Source organism: Episyrphus balteatus, chromosome 4 (assembly GCF_945859705.1).
Source record: "Episyrphus balteatus chromosome 4, idEpiBalt1.1, whole genome shotgun sequence".
In the NCBI taxonomy this organism is placed as follows: Eukaryota; Metazoa; Arthropoda; class Insecta; order Diptera; family Syrphidae; genus Episyrphus; species Episyrphus balteatus.
Genome location: NC_079137.1, coordinates 39,932,077 through 39,947,625, shown reverse-complemented (window position 1 = coordinate 39,947,625; position 15,549 = coordinate 39,932,077). Strand labels below are relative to the sequence as shown.

The following is a 15,549-nucleotide window of genomic DNA, read 5'->3' as shown; positions in this document are numbered from 1 at the left end:
GGAATGATGAATACTACCAACAAACAAACGAAAGGTGTTTTTTTGTTTGTGTCTATCAATCTCTTTATGTACGATGACTGTATTATTTATTTATTATGCTGCGCCTCAGGAATTCGTAAAATTTGATTTCTTAATCATAATATTAAGATGGTGTTGACTCTTAATAGTTTTGGCGGGTAAAATAATTTTTTTTTCTATTAGTAAGCAGATAAACTTGCGTATGGAACTATGTACCAGATTTTCTGGTACTATATACCAGAATATACCAGGTTTTTTTTCCTGGTAAAAATGTACCAGAATTCTGGTAGAATACACCGGGAAATTTTTTGTACCCAAAATGTAGCTGAATTCTGGTAGAATATTAAGCTCTTCCCGCCAATTTCATATGGTTAGCGCCTCATGAAATAATGAAAAAAAAATAAGGATTTTTCTCAAAAACGAAATTATCGGAAGCGCCATGTAGTTTACGATAATTTGACAGGAAGGGCTTGATAGGTGTACCAGGCATATTTTTTTTTCTTTACTAAAATTTGCTCGTGAAATGTTTCAGAAGTCTGGATTTTATCTAAGAGCAAAATATATACTAGCCCATAAAATTCCTGGTTTTATTTACCAAAAAATAATTATTTTTTTACTCTCAGAATTTCTGGTACTAAGTACCAGAAGACTGGTTTTATCTACCAGGAAAAAATATACCAGACAAAAAAATTCCTGGTTTTATTTACCAGAAAAAAATAATTTTTTTACTCCCAGAATTTCTGGTACTAAGTACCAGAAGACTGGTTTTATCTACCAGGAAAAAATATACCAGACAAAAAAATTCCTGGTTTTATTTACCAGAAAAAAATAATTTTTTTACTCCCAGAATTTCTGGTACTAAGTACCAGAAGACTGGTTTTATCTACCAGGAAAAAATATACCAGACAAAAAAATTCCTGGTTTTATTTACCAGAAAATAATAATTTTTTTACTCCCAGAATTTCTGCTACTAAGTACCAGAAGACTGGTTTTATCTACCAGGAAAAAATATGCCAGACAAAAAAATTCCTGGTTTTATTTACCAGAAAAAAGATAATTTTTGATCCCCCAGTGTTTCTGATAATATGTTCCAGAAGACTGGTTTTATCTACCAGGCAAAAATATACAAAAAAAAAAAAATTCTTGGTTTTATTTACCAGAAAAAAAATAATTTTTGATCTCCCAGTGTTTCTGGTAATATGTTCCAGAAGTCTGGTTTTATATATCAGGAAAAAATATACCAGAAAAAAAAATTTCCTGGTTTTATTTACCAGAAAAAAGATAATTTTTGATCTCCCAGTATTTCTGGTAATATGTTCCAGAAGACTGGTTTTATCTACCAGGAAAAAAATAGACCAGAAAAAAAAATCCTGGTTTTATTTACCAGAAAAAAGATAATTTTTGATCTCCCAGTATTTCTGGTAATATGTTCCAGAAGACTGGTTTTATCTACCAGGAAAAAAATAGACCAGAAAAAAAAAATCCTGGTTTTATTTACCAGAAAAAAGATAATTTTTGATCTCCCAGTATTTCTGGTAATATGTACCAGAAGACTGGTTTTATCTACCGGGAAAAAATATACCAGAAAATAAGTTTCCTGGTTCTATTTACCAGATTCCAGATAATCTTCAGTTTACCAGGAAAAAAAATACATTCTACCAGGACGCTGGTAGCATTTACCAGGAAATTATCTGTCAAAAAAGGTACCAGGAAACCAGATTTCTGGTAAATAAAACCAGATTTCATTTTACCAGGAAATCTGGAGTTATTTACCACGAAATCTGGAGTATTTTACCATGTTTTTTCCTGGTTTTTTTCTACCAGGAAATCTGGTTAAAAAAAATTTCTCCTGGTTCTTGGTAGATTCTACCAGATTTCTGGTTTTTTGATTTTTACCAGGAAATCTGGAGCTATTTACCACGAAATCTGGACTATTGTACCAGTTTTTTGCCTGGTATTTTCTACCAGATTTTGCCTACCAGGAAAATTTTTTGAGTGCATCTATTAATTTGCCACACAACCAATACATATATATTGAAACCCAATCTATTCCAATGAACCCAATTTAAATTGTTTCCCCATATAAATATTTTTTTCACATCCTTATTTGGCCTGTCTAATGTCTGCAATGTTCGACTTGCAGCTTAAGGCCTTAAACACAAACAAATTCACATTTCACGCAAATAAAAACAGCAAACTTTAACACAGTTATCGAGTCTTTGGATTAAAAAAAAAAAAAAAAAATAAAACAAATTAAGAGCTCTCCAAGTCGTCGCGTCGTGTAGTCATCGACATAGTCGCATTGGAGTCGTAATTTCCATGAAATGTGGCACAAAACACAGACTTTAAGGGGGACACATAATACTCTCCGAATAACAACAACGGTTATAGCGAGGAAACGCGTTACTAGCGCATGTTGTCCATGGGAAATTTATTGGAAAATTTGTTTTGTGTTTTGTAAAATTTGTTTTTATTTTCTATCCGCATTCGTTAACTCTTTCGTACCTCTTTGTGAGACTATGTGACCCATGGTGTTTTTGGAAGTGAAAATGGTCAAAATGAGCTTCAATGGAAACGGGAACGGGACTCACACATGGATGTCGAAATAGAGATCTGTTGTCTGGTGGGTTGAAATGGGCCACCTGAATGTTAAACATTGCCCCCTTTTTGGTGAAATTTATTGAGCCAATAAAATTTGAGGGTTTTTTGTCCTATGCAGATTTGTTTTTTTTTTTGGTTCAGGACAAAGGATCAATAGAAAAAATACATAGGAAATCATCTTCGACAGAAAAAATCAATTCCAAGCCACATCTTGAATTAATGTCCCTATACTCCTTGCAAGGAGATATCAATAAAATACAGGATTGCCACAATAGATCAGAAATCATCAGACGAAGAGATTACCATGGGTGTGCCATTAAAAAACCACCTCGTCGACGTAATCGTCAGAGACGGATCCGAGAGGTCCTTCGAGCCTCTATATTTTCGTGGTAGGTTATTGTTTGGGAAGTTTTTTTTTTTTTTTTTATTCTATGCCAGTCAAAGAAATAAAATGCAGATGTTCCATTGCGGATATGGAAGTCCTGCAAACAAAAAACAAAAAGAAAAATTAAGGACATCACATCCATATGCGATTATTTTTAGCCAAGTCATATCCGGTCGAATACTTGAATCTCCTGACAAAAGAGAGAGAGAGAGAGAAAGGGAATACTGTTTTGAAACAATTGCGCCAGAAATTCTAGCTGTTGGTCTGTATCAAATGGCAATAAAATGTTATAGCTCCCATAGAAATGGAATATAGTAGGCTCAGAACGCATTGTCTGGACTCAGATTGTTTGCTTAAGAGCATCGAATCTGTTATAACGATTTTACTTGTTGTTGTTTTTTTTTTTTTATTTTTTGGGAGGGATGATTCTGGAATCGCATTCTTCAGAACACATATAGACAACAATGTAGTGATAACATTATTGACCCCTTGAATCGAAACGGGAATTGAAAGGCTTTTCATTTTTGGTAATAATCCTTATACGACGATCATCGATGTCCTTTTTGCTTGTTTTGGGCTTTATTGCTTTGATTATTGTTCGTAAATTTTTAAGAGGGCTGTATAAGCTTTAACAATGGGAATTAAACTTAATTGTCATTTTATCAGGACACCATTGAAAATGCACAATTTTATGTTTTGTGTGTGGTGTTTGATTTTCGGGTATTGGAAGAGAACTGTTTTTTAAGAGTCTCATTCAGAAAAACAACAAAACTAATAAAAATACAAAACAAGGTATCCATTAGAATGTAAGTTGTAGTTGAAGAAGAAAATAGGCGATTGATATATAAAATATAAACTTCCTGGTTTAAAGGAACACTCTTTAATGAAGAAAGCTGACTTCTATTTTGTTTGCGATGTTCTTATCAAAAATAAAATCCATAAAGGTGTGGCCAAGTGGCTGAATGGAACCTAAACTTTAAACAAAAATCTTTAATGTAGAAAATTCAATTCTACGTTTTGCAATGTTTTCATCAATGGTAAAAAAATCTCATAGAGACTAAGCCCGTGGCCGGGAAAAATAAAAGTGAATGAGACCTACATTTCCAGCAACAATCTTTAATGTAGAAAATGTAAGTCAATGTTTTCTGCGATGTTCTCATCAAAAATAATAAATAATTTCTTAAGGCTAAGCACGTTGCTGGATAAGTATGGTTGTGCACTTCAAACAGTGTAGAAAATTTGGTTCTATGTTTTGCGATGTTTTTATAATAATAATAAAAAAAGCTCATACTACTAAATGATTGCCTGGAAAAAAATGGTTGTAGCTTGTGGTATGAAGTTAAAGCGGCTAAATTGAGTCTACATTTCCAATAACAATCTTTTAATGATGACACCATTTCAGAGCAAATTTTTTAATGTAGAAAATTTCATTCTATGTTTTGCGATGTTCTTATCAACAAAAATTGTGTTGGTATGAAGTCAAAGCGGTTTAATAGGACCTTCATTTCAAATAACAACCTTTAACGTAGAATAATTAATTCTATGTTTTGCGATGTTTTTATCAGTAACAATTTCAAAAAAGCAACAGATAGATAAATACTCAGCATTAGTCAGCATTGATTTTATGGGTACCTACACCTACATCAGTTAGAGTATTCCGTGCCCTCGGTGTGCTCTATGTACTCGGTGTATTTACCAAGGAGTTCCCATTTTTATGGGTACTCTGAACTAAATGTTTTGAAATGAATGGGTGCAATACTCTTTATGGGAAAACATTGATTTGTTTTGTTTTAAAAGATTTAAATAGAGCTAATGAGGTATTTGAAGTAAAATGGACTGTTTTGGAATGTCTTTTAAGACATTGGGCCCCTTCAGGAAATGTTAGGGACTAAATATTTCCGATCAACTTTCCAATAAAATTGCCTAAATTGGAAGGACGTCAGAGACGTTAAACTTACCTAAATATTTAGTCCCTAACGTTTCTGAACCTGCCCGTTCATTGCAGACCTCTAATTCCAATAACAACATTTTTAACTTATAAAGCTTGTCAAACTGATAGCGTTTACAACTAATTGTTAAGTGTCCCTTCTTGACGTAGTACAACTTGAAAATCATGTACATTATGTAGAAATAATCTTACCGAAAAGTAAACTATCTCTACGCGGCATTAGAAATGCTCATAGTTTGCCTTAAAATACTTAAATTCATTAAGTATAAAGTGCACTTTTGTATTTAGAGTTTTTCCTTGCTATAGATTTACATAAATACAACTCTTCTCTACATAGAGCAGTTATGTGTTTTAAGTTCACACGTTCGTTAAGAATTGTCTAAAAGACATGGATACATGATTGGAAATAAAATATTCACAGTCTAAGAAATATAACGTTAAAAAAAAAACTCTCCGGTCGTGTCCAACTGAACCATTTAGCATTCTCTTGCATCTCTTTCTTCTAGACCTTTATATGAAATATCATGTGTCCAGCAGTTAATTAAGGCTAAAAGGAACCAGATGTTGGAAATCAAAGCCTTTCGGTCACAGTGGTACACCAATTTTAGCACCGTCAGATATGTTCTTGACACCTTAAATTGTCTGGTCTACTTCCCGTCAAGGAAAGAAGAAGAAATTGATTCCCGAGTCGAACATTTGGCACTATTTAAAACCTAAATATTACCTAAACATTCTTTGTTTAGATTCAATAGGTCATAAATATCACTAGATTCCTAAAGGAAATAACCTCTACTTAAGACCGCAAATAGTCGGTTATCGGAAAAAATCCCATTTTGGGTAGTTATTTAGGACCAAAAAAAAAAATCGAATTAAAACCTTTTAGACCCTCAATAAGCTCTACATATTCTAAATAGGTAATACAAATTCTAATTAAACCATAATCAATGTTCAGGTTAAATAAAATGAATATTAAATATTCATTTAAGAATTATTCTGAAAATCAGAAAATGATTTAAGAAGTTAAAAAGTGCAGTTTTATTGCCTAATGACCTCTTCAGGTAGAATCCATCGGATGCGCAGCGCCGCACAGTGGTTCCCTTCTATGGAGTAAGTGGAAAAAACCTATAAAAACCGAACGGGTGGACTGATTTGATTGAAATTTGGTATATAAATTAAATGAAACGAGTTCTCATCGTGGTTAAAAAATTGTGTGTCGTGCTTTAAAATTAGTCATTTTTTTAAAATTTGTATTGATTAATATATATTTACTAGCTTACCCGTGCGAGACTTCTCGCATGCTTAAATAAAAAGAAAGTATAGCTAGGTAGGTACAAATGTAAATGCAGAGTGTGTTTTTTAAAAAGTCGAGAATTACTAAAAAACTCCTGTTCATCCCTTTTAAAATACATTGGATTAGCCCCAGTTTAAGTTAAACAGCTATGAATATGGCACATTAAATTTAGCAATTCTAGGTTCCCTAAGTTGTACATACATTTTATAATTAACTCTATTTCAAACAGGTTGCCGCAACTAATATCTCAAACTTGGTCAATTTGAAGAACTTGAACCGATGTTGAATCATGCATTCACCACCTTAACTATCAATTGATAGTTGATAAATACTGAAATTTGATGTTTTAAAATCGAAATGGGGGAAAACTGGTCATTTTTTTAATGGATCTTTTCAGTTACATTTCACGGTTAGCATCATTCTTCGTTTTCAAATTTTTTTCAAAGCAAATAAGAGATCAAATTTTTTTTAACAACTATAAATTCTTTGCTTCCGGCTACAAAGAGGTTAAGTCACAAAATTGCACTTTCGGGTTTTGATGAAAAAAGAATAAGCTCTTTTATTTGGTATCAAAAACATAAATTTAGAGTAACTCTTTCTTATAAAAATAAGGGGATCAATGCTCAAAAATTCATCGATTTTCAACTTCAATCGGATTTTCTGGTAAACTATCATTTATGTAAGTCCTTTTTACCCAGGGGCAAAGAATTGATAGTTGACAATCGTAATAGGGGTGCAACACTTACGCCCCTATAGCACGCAAAGAGCAAATGAAGGGTCCAGGGGAAAAACGGCACATGTCCACTTTTTGTCAAAAATAAACGAATGATGAGGTCTTGTAGTATTTACTGACCACTATCTGATGGCATCCTTACTTTTATAAAACAAATTTAAGCCTTGCTGAAAAAATAAATAAATTGTGTGCTAAGTACTAAGTTGTATGGAGAACAAAATTTAAAAACGCATTTTTCTCGAAATGAGTTGGAATGGACTTGTGCTGTTTTTCCCCTGGAGCCTTCAAATATTCCGGCTTTTTTCTTATGTACATTATGTATGTATATACTATATATGTACATACATAGGTACACTTCCCAGACTTTTCCTGGCAAATGGAAGATGAAATGTTCCTACGGAATATGTTCATACATATATGTAGGTACTTACAAAAAATCTTGAAAAAAAAAACCATAGGTGTGTTTTTTTGTTTATCTATATTGATTTTTGAAATCCATGCAAATATTTGGCACCACTGTACATAAACTTTGGCAGCTGTCTGTCAGAAAAGTCGCTTTTGTTTTTTTAATATTAACTCCGCAGTGGAAGGCCATTACATCCATGATGGATGCAAACAAATTTTTTTCACAAAAAAAAAACGAAAACCATAGCATGGCATCCATTTTGGATTCAAAAAATTTCACAAAAAACCAAAAATCAAAACTGACAGTTCTGATTCTGAAAAAAAACAGAATTTCTCTTCTGGTTTTAAAAACAGAATCAGAAGCAGAATCACTCACACATTCATAGATTTAAATGTTAGCAGTACAAAATGTTTGCAGCACAAAAACAAATGAAGTTTGGCGCGATTACACATATATGTGGCACATGTTAAACTTCAGATTCTTCGGAATAAAAAAAACTGTTCAATTGGGATTCTGAATCGAAGAACAATTCCGGATTGCCAATTAAAAACGCCATTAAACGTTTGTTATTGTTTTGTTTCTGGCGGTGTTTTTTTTTTCATAAAGGGAAATTCCAAAAACTATCTTTGTCTTTTCCTTTTCTAATTTGACATATCTCGGCAGGGAAAATGTAAACAAAAAACATATTGTCACACACACTTACATTACAACAAACACTGTGTGTTCGAAATCATTTAACCACAAAAACTTTTATATTTCGCGATTGTTTTCAAATTTAAAGTTTTTATTTCCGATTAATTAAAAAAAAATAATTAATTTTACATATTTATTTTGGAAAACACGAACTAAATTCACAAAACTCTATCGCAATTCGCGCCTCCTTTTGTTTGTTTATGTCTTCAGTCTTCACCATCCCAGCTATAGCTGTAAATTTTTTTTTCTTTTTTTCTGTTTTCTTTTGACTATTTTCTTATACTGACAATCGTTGGAAGTTCCCCACTGAACTTATTCCAAAGATCCTGTCAAAAGCGATGAACACTTCCACTTTCCAATAATTTTGGAAACATCTTATGTAGAAGTGTTCAATGATCTGAAAGAATAATTAAAATAAAGGTAGGACCGCACTTGATGTTGAAGGAACTACGCTAAGTACACCAAAGTAAAAAATAAGCAAAATATTTTGTATCTTTCATTGGTTATCGGAACTACACTATGTGGAATATAATTATTCCTATCAAAATATCGTATTATGTGATAAATGAATAAAATAAATCAATTATTTGTATTTGACGAATTCGACGGAAGAAATAGCCCAACTTTCTACTTTTTCATCTGTCGTATCCTTTGACATTGGTTGTCAACAATAGATCAGTTCGATTTTCTGTTTCGGAGTGCAGACCGGGGAATTTCAGAGCTAAGAACTGTGTTCTTTTCTTTTCTGATTTTATGAATTGTGAACTTTAGTTGTTTATTTGTGAAGAAAATGTAATAAAAGTAACATTTAATGATATATCTAATAAATTATATCAATTAAATACTAAAATTCTGTTGTAGAGTTCAATTTTATTATGCCAAAGTCATATCTACAAATGATAATCTGTTATTAAAAATTGTTTTTAACTGAAGAGCAAGAACATACATAAAGTCTAGTAGCGTATTTTATTTTATTAAAAAAAAAAAGAACAACGATAATAGTTAACAATTTCTTGCATCAGAACTTCCTTAGTGCACATTCATCGAGAAAATATCGAACACACCTTGGAATTTAAAGTGAGCTGTCAAAAAGCAATCCGTCATGCAACGTATTCTTTGGGTCACCCCTTTCTGTCCCATCCTTCAATTTCAACGGATTGATTGACACAACGGGTGGAACGGATTCTATGGGTTAACCATTAACCATTCAAAATGAAATAGTTTACGAAAATATCTCATTTGGATTTTAGTGAAAACATGATATAAGGCACTTAAATACAAAATAAAACTTTTGAGTGATCTTTTTTTTACGGAGGTTGACTACCCAGAACCTCAAAAGTTGGCATTTTTAATTTGTGTTCCAAAAATTAAATAAAAATGTATAACTAATGTTACATGTAACAGGGCTGTTTAGGTACTGCCTAAAACAGAAATAATTCTCCTTTTTTCAACTTTTTTAACCCAATTCCTGTTTGATTAGACTGAAACTGTGTAGTTTTTTTTTTACAAAAAAGAGAGCCCCTCTTGCAAATTTCTGCCCAAAAATTTCTTGGGACAAAAGTCTGAAATCTTTCAAAAGCTAGTGCCTTCTTTTTTTCTTTTAATAAATGATAATTTTGTCCTAAAAGAGTTTGCGTACTTTTGCACAATTTTTTCTTTCTCTGAGAGGATTTCATCCCCACTTCTAAAATTTGACAGGTTTCATATTTTTGTCCAAACTTATCTGCAATTTGTTTGTACATAATAATGCTTAAAATGTTAACCATCAGAATTTTTAAGCAAATCGGAGAATTTACTCGCCTAATGAACGCCCCTGATGATACGAACTAATGATATACGAACACCCCTAATGTGAACAGGAACACGCCATGTCAAACATTTCCAGATTCATTGGAAAGTGATAAAAAGTCATTTTAAAATTCATTTTGGCTGGAATATTATTTTTTAAACAAATTAAGATTTCTTAAAAATTATAAACATTTATATATTTATATTTTGACAGATTCTGGCGGCAGAAATTCGCCTTTTTTTAAGATATAATTTATTAAAATCTGTTCGGTGTAAGTCCAGGAAAAGGGTGTTCGACAACCGTAATAATATATATGATTCTTTTTATTTCCTTTTTTTGTTCTTTTTTTTTTCTTAAAAATGTAAATGTCTCTTACACTTTAAGGCAAATTAAAACTGAATACAGAGAAGGTTTTTCAGAAAGCAAAAAATTAAAGGAACAAAAAAAAAATTGTGATTTTTTTAGTGATTTTCGATAGATAGTATAAAAATGATCGTATCATGACAAAACTAAAAGCATTGAAAGCAACATTCCTCTATTTTCAAACTAAATATTTTATTTCTAATGGTAAAATAGCTAAATCTTTGGAATTATTCAAATACCAAAATTTTCCAAATTTTTTTTGTTTTTACTTTTCTCTAAAAAAAGCGAAAAAATGATTTTTATTTTTAGAACTATTTGGCCTCAAGATTCTTTTTGTTTCAAACTTCTACGATTTACGATTTAGATTGCAATATCAGTCATCACACCAAAAACCATACTTTTGACTTTGACTATCAATATCTCAACAACGGATCTTTTTAAAGAGAATTTAAGGATACATTTGAAAATTTCATTTAATTCTCTACAAATAAATTAAGTTTAATTTGTTAAAAAAATGTTTTCTTGCATTTGAGAAAAGCTATCATAAAGGCCTTTTTATGGGTTTTTAGAAAATGTGCCGCTGTTTTATAACTATGGGTGATTACGAGCAAAATCAAATTCTTTTGAGTTTATTTGAACATTTTATTATTAAACACCGTTTAAATTTTAGATAAACCAAAGAAAATTACAATTTTTCAAAAAAAAGTTAAATTTTGAAAAAAAAAAAATTCATATCGTTTTTTGGATATTTTTCCTTTTTGGGAAAATTTTTGATTTTTCTTTATTTTTTGGCTTATCAGTGATGACTACATAGACCTCTTATAATGTAAAAAAATTTATTTTATCAAAAAAGCAGTTAATTTAGAAACGATAATACCGATTTCAAGTGCTGTTTGAGTGACACGCATTGCTACACTCAAGAAGCTCTAACGGGAGAATGGGTCAAAATGGGTCATTCGTTTTAACACCATAAATAGTATATATCATAAGCTTTAAATTAATACTAAAATGAACGTGGAGCATCGTGGAGCTTTTTTTTATAGGCTGACAAAGAGTAAAAACTACTCGCTCTAGAGGTGTCTTTATATAATATTCTGGTTTTTCTGATTCAAAAGCAAATTCAACAAACGGTAAATTTAGACTTAAGGACAAATATACCATTAACAACACTACATACTTTTTTTTTAAAAAAAAAAGCTCTATTCTTTAAAAAGAAATCGTCAAAAGTTGCAGAAAAAAAGAACAAAATTTCGAAAATCTTAAAGAATCTAGTTTGAGCTAAGTATACTCGGGACCAGGGCTATGTAAAAAATTAAAATTGATTGCATTCTGTATTTAAATATATTGTTAATCGAAAAACCAAATCAAAAAAATTGAGAAAATTGTTTCACTTTTTTGGGTTTTTTCCATGAGGGAACCACTGTGCGCCGGGTGCTCCAGACATACAGCAAGAAAAATTGACAGGTCAGTTTTCAGGCGTTATCAATGAAAAAAAAAAAAAGAATTTGTTCAGGATAATCAAATACTGTGTCACTTTATTGTATGCCTTTACAACTCTGAAGGTTTAATAAATAATAGAAGCAAGATTAATGTTTCTTAAATTTATTTACCAACAAGTTCATACACGTAAAAAAAAAGATTTCTCAGAAAAATTTTTTTTTTTTTTTAATCTCGAAAACGACATGACATTTAAAAATAAAATAAAATTTTGAAAAAAAATTAGTTCAAATTAAAAAAAAAAGACTCACGTTTACTTTCGTATTTTTTTTTTTTTTTTACAAAAATATAAATTTTTAATTTTATTCACTTTCACTTCCACTTTTTTTCTTTGTATTTATTTCACAAATTTTAGATTTTTTTCACATTTTCCCCGTTTCTTTTATTTCACGTATACATTGTTTTTTTTTTCACTAAATCAAAAAAAAAAATACCGATCCGCACTTGCCAAATGGCTTTAAAATGTCAAGTATCATTTTACGTATACATAGCGAACACTGTTTTTTTTTTCACTTAAGCCTAGTATACAGTTCTTTTTATTAAAAAAAAAAAATAAGTGGTGAAGAAAAAAATATTGATATTTATTATTAAAATAAATAAAAAATATTTTTTTTTGAAAAAAATCAAAAAATCTCTCCCCTGAGAAATGCATGGTTTTTTTTTTTTGCTAGAAGAACTGTATACTTAGCTTAAATAAAAAAAAAATTACGGACACCGATCCGCACTCGCCGAATGCCCTTTGAAATGTCAAGTCATTGGCCAAGGTAGTTGCCTGTCTGAACTTGTTCTTTAAGGACTTAACTAGTATTTGGAGTCTCAAGAGTTTGAAAAGTAAAAGAACATTTAGGACTAAAAAAGTGTTTGGTGTTTTAATAGTCTCAACCTATCTCATATAGTATTACTAGTATCTACCAAGCTTAAAGAGCTTTAAAAGTACATAGTAAGGTCTAAAATTTCTGGACACAAACAGAATATTTAGGATTAAACTAGTGTTTTCAGTTTTAAAAGGCGTTATATATGGGTCGTGAAGGATTCTCAGGAGATACTAAGATAGCTAAGTATACAAAGTTCGTATTTAGGTTTATTTTAAGATGAAAACTACCTAAATAGATTCTATTAAGCAGTTTGAGTTCTAAATTCGTACATAAAGTTCGACTCGGGTTGTGATGTTGATGAGAGACTTCATCACATGTGTTTTTACTGATGGCTCATAAATGGAGTGTGGGTTGAATCGGATGTCTTTCATGAATCATTTTCAAGCAGCTCTAAAAGCAATTTCTTTGACCATAACATCCTCTAATTTGGTTCAAAAGTTGACCATTGTGGTTTTAAAGCCAGCAAAAAAGCTTATGAATTGAATATTTCCATAGAAGCCATGAAGGCAATATCTTTTCAAATTACTTAAAAAAGACAACAAATATTAGCCCCCACAGCTTGACTAACATTCAGAACAAATTATTTGCCCTTTCGACCTAAACAAGACATAGAAAGGATTGTAAACAGAACATTGGCCGATACCACACAATACTTACTATAGCGTAGTTGTTTGGACCAGTAGGCCCTGGCTTAGAACAGAGCACTCTCTCTGTGGAGTCTTTGGAGGGAATTCGTCAGTGAAATATGTAGATATGCTTGCAGAAATAAATTCCTCAATGCAAAAAATGTGAGCCAGTCTTCGAGCACTGGGCAGCTCTCCCTATGTTGCTAGTACAGGTATTAGGCTTTCTTTTTAAAGTGAGCTACTAGTTTTCGGGGGAATTGTTAAGGACCCTTTTTTATTTTAACCTTAATCATACAAATTAACTTATTACTCAAAGGATTTATCAGTTTTGTTATCAAAACGGAGCGCGCGGCGGGAAGCGAGTGGTCTTTAGAACGTCATCTCTTTTATGAGTGAATCAATTAATAACACTGTGTTATTCTAACAAAATTACGCGGTCTTGGAAATATATTATAAATAAAATCTTATTATGTTATGAAACGGGTTTCAGGTCAAATGAAACAAAATGTATTATTGTCATCATTTGACCTGAAGCCCGTTCTACAATATATAATATCATAAACAAAAGGTCATCACCACCAACATAATAAATAAAATCTAAAACCTTAAACTTAACATGCTCAAGAATTTTAAAAATTCTTTCTTCTCAAGTTTGACTACGATACTTACTTTATTTCCGAATTCCACGCTGTATTTAAAAAAAAAGCTGAGAAAAAAATTTTAAACGATTTCCAAACCAATATAAGAAATGTTAATTCATGTTTCCATTCCATTTGGAAAACAGAAGACATGAATATATTTGTTCAGTTCCTAAATATTTGAATTTAATTATTTAAAATATTTTTTCTCTGCTAATTGTAGAGATAAAATAATAACCCTAAGCTGAAAAGATCAATAAAAAATTTAAAAAAAAAAGAAAAATATCCACGAAAAAGTAAAATAAAAAACATTTTGTTTGCTGGAATAAAAAACTCGAAAAGATGTTGTTTTATTTAAACGCAATAATCTGTAAAATAGAAGAAAATGAATTAATAAAATAAAATAAAATTAACAAATAAATAAATAAATTAATAAAAGCTTAAGCCAATAAAAAAGCAAATCGCACAAACGATTGTTATTATTGACTGAGAATCCATTTTTCGCTTCAAAAACCGCTGAAATTTCCAAAATTTAGTTTTTACCCACTGTAAAAACAGATTATATTTCTGAAAATAAAAAAAAAAAAACATAGCAATCAATCAATCAAATTAATAAAAAATATAATTAAAAAAAATAAATATCAAAATTCAATAAATTACCGAAAAATGGACCCTCCTGCGAATCCTGACCACCCTCGTCCTGGTCACTATGACATTTTGTTGCGGAAAATATATTATTCCCAAGTTCGGCTTTAAAAAAAAGAAAAAAGAAGAAAATATGTCAAGATTTTCAAAAAATTAAATTCAAGAAATATAAAAATAGGGGCTTACCAGGACATGTGGCCCATCCCCGATTATTTCGATGGGCTGCAATGGTATCGGCATGGTAATTTGTCTCTATATATAATAAATTTTATGAAATTTTTAACAATTTATTCAATTTAATATTTAGCTTACCAAATTATTGGGGCTCCCAAACCAGGTCCTTGGATTGGACCACTCCCTGCCGCGGAACTGAATTAAAAATGAAATATAATTAAAAACCATTGTTTCAACATTCCAAATAATTAAACTTACATGTCTCATAAAAGCTCGATCCATTAAATTTTCCATTTTTGCAATTCTTTTATTTCGATTTCTTTTTTTCAATTTATTTTTATGCTATCGATATTTTTTTTTTTAGGTGTATTTATCGATTTTCAGTTTTTCGTCCGATGACACTGAAAATATTCATCAAAATTGCTGCTTAAGTACTACTTTTGGCAATAAGTGGCTGTGAATTATAAGAATTAAAAAAACAAAAAAATCGATTTACCAAAATTAGGTTTGGGTCTTTACTAAACAAAATATCGATATATTTTTTTTGGTAATCGATTTACCAAAAATGGGTTTGGGTCTTTACTAAACAAAATACCGAATTTTTTTTTGGTAATCGATTTCGTGTGAATGATTAAAGAATTGTTGAACTGCTTAAAGAGGTAACTGTAAAAGAAAGATTGGCAAACTTTTAAAAGACATCAACTGCATTTTTCCCATTTAGCGAGACTTTCGTTGAGTTAAGAGCAAAAGGGCAGTGGCGTTGCATCAGAAATGGTAAAAATGCATTAGATGCACTTTTTTCCAAAAATGTTCAAAACAGCTGAACGGTAATTCTTTCGTTGAGTTAAGAGCAAAAGTGCAATGGCG

The 15,549-nt window shown here is 30.9% G+C and overlaps 1 long non-coding RNA gene across 1 annotated transcript; it reads left to right on the top strand.

Annotated features, from left to right (window-relative positions):
• Positions 1 to 14,179: 14,179 nt before the first annotated feature.
• Positions 14,180 to 14,992, top strand: LOC129919709 (uncharacterized). The gene is made up of 2 exons (XR_008773107.1): positions 14,180 to 14,749; positions 14,816 to 14,992. It is a non-coding gene; the product is annotated as an uncharacterized LOC129919709 (long non-coding RNA).
• The last annotated feature ends 557 nt before the right edge of the window (positions 14,993 to 15,549 follow it).